Source organism: Hydra viridissima, unplaced genomic scaffold (genome assembly GCF_058129835.1).
Source record: "Hydra viridissima isolate aposymbiotic clone 2 unplaced genomic scaffold, HvirCarnegie_v1 scaffold_11, whole genome shotgun sequence".
NCBI lineage: Eukaryota > Metazoa > Cnidaria > Hydrozoa > Anthoathecata > Hydridae > Hydra > Hydra viridissima.
The window spans coordinates 7,385,001-7,395,111 of record NW_028324310.1 but is presented as its reverse complement, the minus strand read 5'-3'; the positions used below and the strand labels follow the sequence as shown (position 1 = coordinate 7,395,111).

At 29.9% G+C, this 10,111-nt stretch overlaps 1 pseudogene across 1 annotated transcript; it reads left to right on the top strand.

The window, feature by feature from the left end:
- The first annotated feature begins 477 nt into the window (after positions 1–477).
- On the top strand, positions 478–4,498 carry LOC145181748 (uncharacterized; annotated as a pseudogene). Its single transcript, XR_016445004.1, has 4 exons — positions 478–1,631; positions 1,934–2,090; positions 2,469–2,657; positions 3,192–4,498. The product of XR_016445004.1 is annotated as an uncharacterized LOC145181748 (transcript).
- Positions 4,499–10,111: the final 5,613 nt, after the last annotated feature.

Genomic DNA, 10,111 nt, shown 5'->3' with positions numbered 1-10,111 from the left:
CAGAGTATAAAAAATCTGCTATATCATATATTGCTGGTTATGTTGCCAAAATGGTTGAAAAGCAATTGGTATGCATACAATGCTGTAAAGCTATTGGTTCAATTGAGTATTGTCATGAATCTACCTTTCTTTCTTTTAAAGATAGAGGTGGTCTTTTCAAACCTTCAATAAGTGTAATCAAAGTGTGTGAAATGACTGAACAAAATATTGTTAGAATGTTATCAACACTTTCTGGAAATTTGCCAAGAATAAAATGCAGTATAGTTGATGCTATTGCAATTTCTGTTTTGGAAGCAATAAATTTATCTTCAGTGTTTCGAGATTTAGATAACCATATGTTTGATACCCCAATTTATGAAAATCATATCTTTACTCTTGTTAAGTTACTTGCTAAGTGCTACTGCAAAATAAGATTGCATCAGCTCGGAAAATTAGAATCTGCAAAAGTTTCAGGAATAAATGTCAGAAAGACTCTCAGTAAACTAGCTTTGTTCAAAAATCAATGAAAGTAACAACCAATTTGAATTTATATATCATAGTTTTGACGATTATCTTTGTATGATGTTTTGTTATACTTTTTGTATTATTGTTATTTGAGAGTTTCTATTATTTTTGGATAACAATATATTTTGAACATGACTCTCGGTTGTATATATAAATGTTTGATTTAACATTTTTTCGTGTAAAGTCACTTGTAAAGTTACTATTTAACTTCTTTTACAAAGCAATTTTTTGTAACGCAAATGTTTTTCGTGTGTTCTCCGCTTTTTAAACTTTAAAACATTTAAAATATGATAATATCATTGAAATATGTATTTTGGTTGAGTTGATATAAACGAAATAGAAAACACAACATAAACAAATCTTCAATCTCTGTATTTTCAAATTCCGTTCAGCGTTCTGGGGCTTTCCAATATGGCGATTTTGGTGTCAATTTTGATATTAGAGATGCGCTATCCAGTTATTATAGAGATCAGTGGCCAGAACAAATAAATGTTCCGGAACATTTTTTGTTTTCGTTTAAAAAACATGGTGCCAATTTTAACTATCTTTAATGTATATCCTGAAAAAACGTGTACTTATCAGACTTCGGTCACTTTGAGCAGACTTGGATCAATTGCAATTGCAATTGTAATTTAATTGCAACTAAATACATTTTCATGATGTAATTGTAATAGTTATTCTATTTTATAAGGTAAATGTAATACAATTACTTGTCATTGAATTACAAGTACAAGTAATTGTAATTCAGTTACTATTACAATTACAAGAAATTGTTAACAATTAAATTTTACTCATTATTTTTAATAGGTGACAAGCTAGTATATAATATCTAGTAAACTTAAAATTTCCACAATGTCTCAGCATTCAGATCAAGACGTAATTGATGCCAGCGTTACTAATACTGGTCTTGTTGCATCTCCAGTAAATAAATTTGTATGGAATATAACTAACACAATTGAACTATTAGATTTATGGAAGGATAATTACAAAGCATTAGTATCTTCAAGAAGAAACACAAATGTTTATAAACAAATGGCAGCTGAATTTTCAAACACATTTCATATTGTACCTCCCTTAACTGGATCTCAAATTCAATCAAAAATTAGTAATATGAGGAAACAATTCAAGTAAGTACTTGTTCTAGACTTAATGTATGATACTTTACTTACTGAAATGCTAAAGCTATTTTACTAAATTGACCATAGTGGTATTCTTTAGTAGACATTTGGTTTTCATTTGTATTCAAAAATATCAAATTGAAATTTAGTTTGTAACTGAATGTAATGATGAATAATTTCTTTAAGAATTATTTCAGGCAGTATTTTAAATTTACAGTTTGACATGTTATATTAATTAACTATCACATTTAAAGTTATTTGTTTCATATTGTATAGTATTAATGATGTGCTTATATGTATGTTTTTTATAGACGAGAAAAACTTCAAGTAGGTTCATCAGGTGGAGCTCCCAGTAAATGGTGGCCTTATGATATAATTGCCCAAATAATAGGTGGTGAAGCTTCCCTTGACAATGACCTTTTGTCCCAAAGTCAGAACTTTTTTTCTTCAGACTGTCTTGGTGATCAAGTAATTTATTATACTTTATTATAATATAATTTAAAGTACTATACAGTACAATCTCTCTAATTCAATTTTTATGAGGAAAAAAAAGGTTTGAATTAGAGAGATTTATCAAATTGCAGAAAGTTGACTCTTCTTAAGCACCTTTCACAGTGTCTTTGCATTTAATCGAAAAATGGAGGTTTTTGAATTAAGGAGATTTGAATTAAAGAGATTGTACTGTATATGCATATATATGTTTGTTATATACTGTATATGCACACTATATAGTTGAGGGAGAATGACTTCAAGTCAAGTCTCTCAAATTTTTGAGATAAATTTTAATGGAAATATGATTTATAATCATTTCTTGAATGTGTAATACTTCCTATTTTTTGAACACAGATTGTGATAAGAGAGGATGACAATAAGATTATCAGCATCTTAAATATTGAGGATTTGGATACTACAAGGGATGTCCAATCTATTGTCACTATTCCAGATGAAGAACCAACCCCATCTACATCTGGCTGCAATAAACGAAGGAGCACTGATGATGAAATAGTATCAAATAAAATTGCAAAAACTGAACTGGTAAGTACAAATCAAAAGGCAAATTTTTCTTCTGAATATTTAAAGATAGCAAATAAAAATCTAGATGTTCAAATCCATTCACAAGAGTTATGAATCAGAGAGGTCTTTGCATTAGAGCGTATGTGTGATGCAATTGAAAGTGTATCTAAAGCCCAAGTAGATGTATCTAAAGCCCAAGTAGAGTATTATAAATTCTTAATGAAAAAATAGTTATGTTATATTAAAGTCAAAAGATCAATTTTTTTTTTTTCAGTAGGCTTACTTTTTTAGGTATATCTGCAATATATATATTAAATAAGATCTTTCAAAGTTTTTACTAAAGGGATAGTTTACTTTGTGAGATACTGTACGCGTTTGTAGAAGAATCTCTATTTTTATATGTATTGTATTTCAGTTTTATCTCTGTTAACTGAACATGCTGGGTTATTAAGTCTAATAAAATGGTTTTTCACAACGTATTCTCTAACTTTCCTTGAGTTCTAATTAAATGTTACATTTATGTATTATACTTATATAATTTTAACAACTTTTCAGGAAGATATTTGTGAAGGAAAAAGCTATTGGAAAAACATGGAAAACATTTTAGCGGTACTTCAATCAAGAAGTAAAACATCAACCGAATATGAATCAATCACCAACCCATTGTCATATTTAAATTTACCTCCCTTAAAGTTAAATCAACAAGGGGATCTAATTGAAAGAAAAATTTGGGTTAAACTGAAAAGTTCTCAATGGTTTAATAAGATTTTTACTCAAATGGAGGAATATGAATTTAAAGAACATTTTCGAGTAAATCATAAAACATTTAATTTCCTGGTTAATGAATTGCATCCACATTTAAGCAAAACTACAACAGCAATGAGAGAACCTATTTCAGTAGTAAAATGTGTTGCGGTTGCATTGCATTATCTAGCATCATGTGAAGAGTATCGTGTTGTGTCCAGTCTTTTTGGCATAGGAAAGTCAACTGCAAATTTAATTGTCCATGAATTTGTTAACGCTGTTAATGACTTTTTGCTCCCTAGATATGTTAAATTTCCAATGTCAGAAGAAAACTTAAAAGAATGTAGTAGAGATTTTGAAACTATACTTGGATTTCCCCAACGCATTGGAGCTATTGATGGATGCCATATCCCTATTTCAGCCCCTAAAGATCAAGCAATTTCTTATTATAATTATAAAGGATGGTATTTCATTGTTCTTTTTGCCGTTGTAGACTTTAGATAAATTTCATTTATACGAGTGTCACCAGGAAGAAATAATGATGGCTATATTTTGCAGAATTCTTCATTGAAAGCAATTTTAGATGTAAAGAGCTAGGTGTAAATGTTGTAAAGAGCTAGGTGGTTCTAGTGTTCCTCTATGTTTGATGGGTGATTCAGCATTTCCTTTAACATGCCATTTGATGAAACCTTATCGTGAGCATTTAGAGCTTAGCGTTGTTCAAAAAAACTATAATAAAGTATTTTGTGGGGCTAGAAGAGTGGTTGAGAATGCTTTTAGACGTCTTAAAGCCCGATTCCGCATTATTTGCAAACGTATGGAATGTGATATTAAGTTTAGTACAAAAATTGTTAATGCTTGCGTCACTCTTCACAACATTTGTGAATACTATAACGATATTATTAGAATAGAATGGCTTACACGTCATCATGGTGACGACGGTCTGGCTCAACCCAATACAGTTTCTACTGTTGGGAACAATGGACCAGGAAAAAGTATTCGTGACTCTATTGCTAAATATCTTTATGAAAAGGACCAATTTTTTTTATTATTTAAACCTTTAGCAGTAATATGTAATCAAGTCATGTCCTGGAAATATTTTAATGGAGCCATCTGAACATCAAAGTTTTTATAATTAATTCATTCCTAAAACTTTATGTCTGTGGAGTTATCTCCCAGCGCTCATGTTTTCAGTCTTTCAAATCCTTTGTATCTTCTTATCTCCAGATGCAATAAGTAGCCTGCGTAGGGTTAGAAAAAAGCAAAGCTTAATTTTTATTTTTTAACTAACTAGGCTTAGACTTAATCAGATTGATGGCCAACATAATGTGCTGAAGTTTAGGAGCACATAGCCCTACATAAGCTTATTCATAAAAACCAAGCTTTTTAACAAAAGGGATAATTAAATCTCAAAAAAACTCGCTTTTTTTTGGGACCTTCCGGGTTATGGACATTTAATTTTAGCTCTCGGAGACAATTATTAAAAAGTTATGCTAAACTGTTGAACGCTAATTTTTATTACCTTAATATTTTATTTAGTTTCAGGGGAAATTGCTATATCATAACGATTGAATTCTATTTACATAAGTTAACGTTCATTTAAGCGATATTCCTTTTATGTTCCGTCAAGCCGAATTTACGTGTGAACGCCACTAGGAACATTTTGAAGAACATTTTGTTCCGGTAACATTTCTTCCGGAATAATGTTCCGCCAAACGTCGCTGGTGTGAACATGGTATAAGTCGTCTTAACTAAAATGTCTTAATATTATCTTATTTAACACGTATTAATGACGGCTTAAAAAGTCGTGTGTGTATATATATATTACCTTTCAGTCTCCTGCCAACATAAATATATATATTTATATTGTATTAGAAGGAGACTAGAAGGTGGTGACAGAAAATAGAAAGGTGTGAATATATAAACTATCCAAATGCAATAACTGAAAAAAGAGACATGATTTACAATAGAAAAATACTTCACAGCATCCACAAAAAAAGAGTACTTGATTATAAAATTTTATTAATATTTTCGTGATGCTGGTGCGTTTTTTAACACACCCTGAATAAATTTACGGACTGTCTTCTCCGAATCCTTTGTATATGTCTTTCGGACAGCCGCTAAAAAGAGAAAACTAATGAGGCAGTAATAGGTCAAGAAAATCATTGTTTTTTTGGAAAGCAGCGTTAGAAGACACTTACCAATTATACATTTATAATATAAAGTTGGGTTTCTTTAAAATTTCTCTATCCGCCTCTCTGTCTATCCATGTTGAAATTTATCATCAGCGAACAATTTAATTTCTAAATTCGATTAGTTTCTCAGAAATCTCTAAAGTATGTGCTTGTAATAACCTAGCCATAGGCCCTTTACGGAAGTAGTTCAAAATTCCTTTGAATTAGTAGTTGGTCTTTTGCATATAGTCAAAGCAGAAATCCGGAAACATATATAATACCAGTAGCTATAAAAGGAGACTATATTTTTGATGTTACTTATACGACTGGCAACCAAAATCGTAATCTGTCCGCTTGCGAAATTCTTGTTCTTCATTAAGCTATTTTAAACATCATTACTACTCTTCCTTCCCAAGAGCCTTTGATAATGCACCCTTTCACAAGAATAATATCCAATATAAACAACAGTCCAAAAATGATCTTGCTGGAGCATCACAGAGAAAAGTTCTAACTTCAACAGTGTGTTCAACTGATTTTATTGTCAGACCGAATAACTTTAAACCACACAATTCTTGTCATTCTTCCGTAAATGGATATAAAGACGTAATTAAAAAGGCAATTAAGGAAGGAATTAAAGCATGGACGTATAAGAGTGGACGTGCAACTTATTACAGTTTAACTTTTTGTATTAGTTTAAACATTTATAGCATTTGTTTAATAAGACTGTTCATGATAAAGTAACTACTTCATGTTTTGATAAATTACTAAACAAATTACACCAAGATAAAGAAAATTAGTTGTCACGAAGAGATTTTATCATTTTTTCAAGATAAACATTTGTAAACTTGGAAACTTTTTTCGTGTAAATAAAGTCTGTGAAAGATAAAATAGACCTGTAAGGATAAATTTAAAATGACTAAAAAAAGTTTAGCTAAATAAAAAAAAGCTTAAATATACTTTTTTATCAAGATCTGATTTCATTCAATTCTTTCGTCCTTCATTCGCCAGCTTAGTCCTTCATTCACCAAGCTATTTTATAATTCATTTGATAATGCGAAACCTTTTCAAAAATTATTTAAATTTATAATTATTTTACAAAATGCCGCAGATATTTCATGTTTTCGTTTTTCATATTTCATATATTTTTTCATTTATCATAAAAAGCACATAATAACGCATTAGTTTTTGTCAAATAAAATTAAGGTTATATATAGCTGGTAAATCGTATTATGTTAATATTAAATTCTTAGTTCTCCTTGCGGTTTGCCATATATTGGCTTTGCCAAATTCTTTAAAACTGTGACACCTATTAACAACTGTGACACCTATTAATTCTTTAAAACTGTGACACCTATTAACGACGGCTTAAAAAGACGTGTGTAATATATATATATATATATATATATATATATATATATATATATATATATATATATATATATATATATATATATATATATATATATATATATTACACACGTCTTTTTAAGCCGTCGTTAATAGGTGTTAAATATGACAACTTTAAGACGTTTTAAGTAAGACGACTTACAGTGTTTCATTTGAGACCAGTTTAAGACATCTTTAATATCAATTTCAAGTTGTCTTAAATTTGTCTTTAAAACGACTTGTTGTTGGGTGGGAAACGTCCATGATTAAAGACATCTTAAACTGGTTATACCGAAAGACGTCTTGTTAAGGAGTCTTACGAACGTCTTAAACTGGCTGTACCGATAGACGTCTTTTTAAGATAAGTTAAAGACGTCTTAAACTGGTTATTCTGAAAGACATCTTAAACTGGTTATACCAAAAGACGTCATAACTGGTTGTTGCAACAGACGTCTTGTTAAGATGTGTTAAAGACGTCTTAAAATGGTTATTCCAAAAGACGTCTTGTTAAGATATCTTACGGACATCTTAAACTGGTTGTTCCGACAGACGTCTTGTTTAGATGTCTTACGGAGCACAGTGACTCAGAACGATCAAAAAACGGTAAAAATTAAATAAAATTTGACATAAATCGTAAATCAATAATGTTATATATCAAAATAATAATTTTTGGGTCAAAGATTTCAAATTTATTAACAAATTTTTTTTTTATGCGTAGCTTCGACGCGTATAACGCGCGCTTATGCGCGTATACGCGCGTTTAAGGTGACTATACGCGTACAAAAATTTTTTTTTTCAAGTTTTAGAATCTTCAAGACAAACACATTATCTTGATATATTACTCTACTTGATATTTTTATAAAAATGGTTTTTAAAGGAGGTTGATACATAGAGAAAAAAAAACTGTATTTATTACATTCATTTTATTATTTACATTACAATTAATTTAATAACTTCATCTGGTAACGGTTTTTCTCGATAGCTCTTATGTTTTCTAAAAGATATGCTTGATACTTTTGGATCTGATCTTACTAGAAGGTAGTGCATCTGATTCATCATTGTGTTTAACCTTGAAATTTTTGCCGTGTGCTTAAGTCTAGAATTTCTTATCTGTTTATTTAAACTCTCCAGTGCATCTTCCGAATATACCCCGACTGGCAAAGGTAATTTATGTGATATGGAAGAAATATGAAGCAGCAGTTTATGTACAGTGGGAGGCATAACATACCAGTTGTACAAACTCACTATACGTTTAGCTGTTTCAGTGCAGTATAAATCTAATTCATTGATATTAATAGAATATCCACAAGATATGGTTATGAGAATATTATGCAATCTTTCAATTATATCACAATCAACTTTAGTAATTTCAGAAAGAGCTTTACTATTTTTAAATGCTCTTCTGGCAGTATTGCCGTCATTGGTATTTCCAGACCCAGTTTTAGGCATGTCAACATATAAGCTTAACCGTTCCCTGAAGAGTTCCTGAATCTGTTTTTTTTTTAAGTCTACAGATAATTTTTCCTCAATTGTTTTTGGCTTGTACTTTTTAATTTCAATTTTATAACTCAAATGAAGAATAAATTCCAAGCATTTTATCCAGCAATGCAAAGCTGAAATTCCAAGCCCCAAGGCTGACTCATTCTCAGTTTTTGCTTTTAATAAATCAATATTGTTCATTTCGTTGGGTTTAGCATTGCAAACATTGCAGGATTGAGTGGATTTTGTCTCTGTAAGTGCATTAACTACTTTATTATCAAACATTGTAAGATCAACTCTATAGCTGATATTAAAGGTCACCTTTCTTCCTGCAATATCAAAAACTTTGCAAAACGTCTTTAAGGTATTTATTTGATTTTTTAGATCTGATTCTTCTTCTCTGGATAAAATTGGACTCTCTTTTTTATATTGTAGATGAAGAGGTCTACAAAAGTGACAACTTGAAGGATTTGCATTTTTCCAAATTTCGCCATCTTTTACTTTGAGCAATAAAGGCACAAAAGCTGTACTAAAAAGATTTTCTTCACTCTTAAGTTCTATACTTGTGATGCTTGTTTCAAAGTATTTCTGTTTATAAACACTTTGGCTTGATGCTCCATCAAAACCAATCTTTCCATATAAAACTCCAAATATTTCGTTACCTTGACCACAATTAGGCATATCAATCATTTCAGTTATTCTACTCACAGTGTGATCTAACATGCTTTGAAGAGTACACTTTGCAGAAATTTCAGAAAAATGTATATTCTCAGGATAACATTTCAATTTTTCCACAAAAATATCGTGCAAGGTAGGATAAATATGTACATTGTGAACAAGAGCTGAGTTTCTGATCATTTGATATTGTTTATCGATGAGATCAGTGTTCATTTTTAATGCAAGAGCTTCCTCTACACTCATAATGATGGGAAAGGTTTTATCCAAAGTTTTATCAACTTTTTCTATCTCTAAAACATTAGACATATTGTTTTTTAAAAAAGAAGCTTTTTTTTTTCTCCAGCAGCATTTGCACTTTTTGCAGAAGCTAAAAATAGAGCTTCATGATGTTCAGTGGCTAGTTCTTTTATTTTTTTTTCTTTTGCTTTGCTCTCCAAGAACACTCAATTGCTTATGGGGCCTTCCAGAACCAAAATGACAATTTTTATTGTTCATAAGCTTTCTTTGAAGCCAACGATTTTCTTTTTGTATAAATGTATCATAACTTTGTCCACATTGTGTTAGTTTTCTCTTCACCTTTGAAATAAATATAACTAAAGCAACCTTTACTTTATTTAAGTTTTCTTTGCGAATTTCTTCAGTATTTTTTATTTCATTAAGTAAATCCTTCCATAATCTTAATTTATCCACTCCTAGTTCACGTATCTTTAGGATAAGATCTAATCTTTTCATTGTTATTGTTTTTAAGAACCATCAATATAATAAAACTAATAAATCAGAAACATTTTAAATTACATTATATATTTTTTTACTTTACACTGTTTAAAATTTTATTTTATAATGGCTTTAACAATTGTCACATTGTTACATCCTGTAATAACACTATATTACTAAGTTAACTTTATATTACAGGAAATACTAAAGTTGTTCAGTTAAGCTTTTTCAAACATGTTGTACTTATCAAATAATAAATACTTTAAAAAATGGCGGAAAACGAGGTTTTTAAGTGTTTAT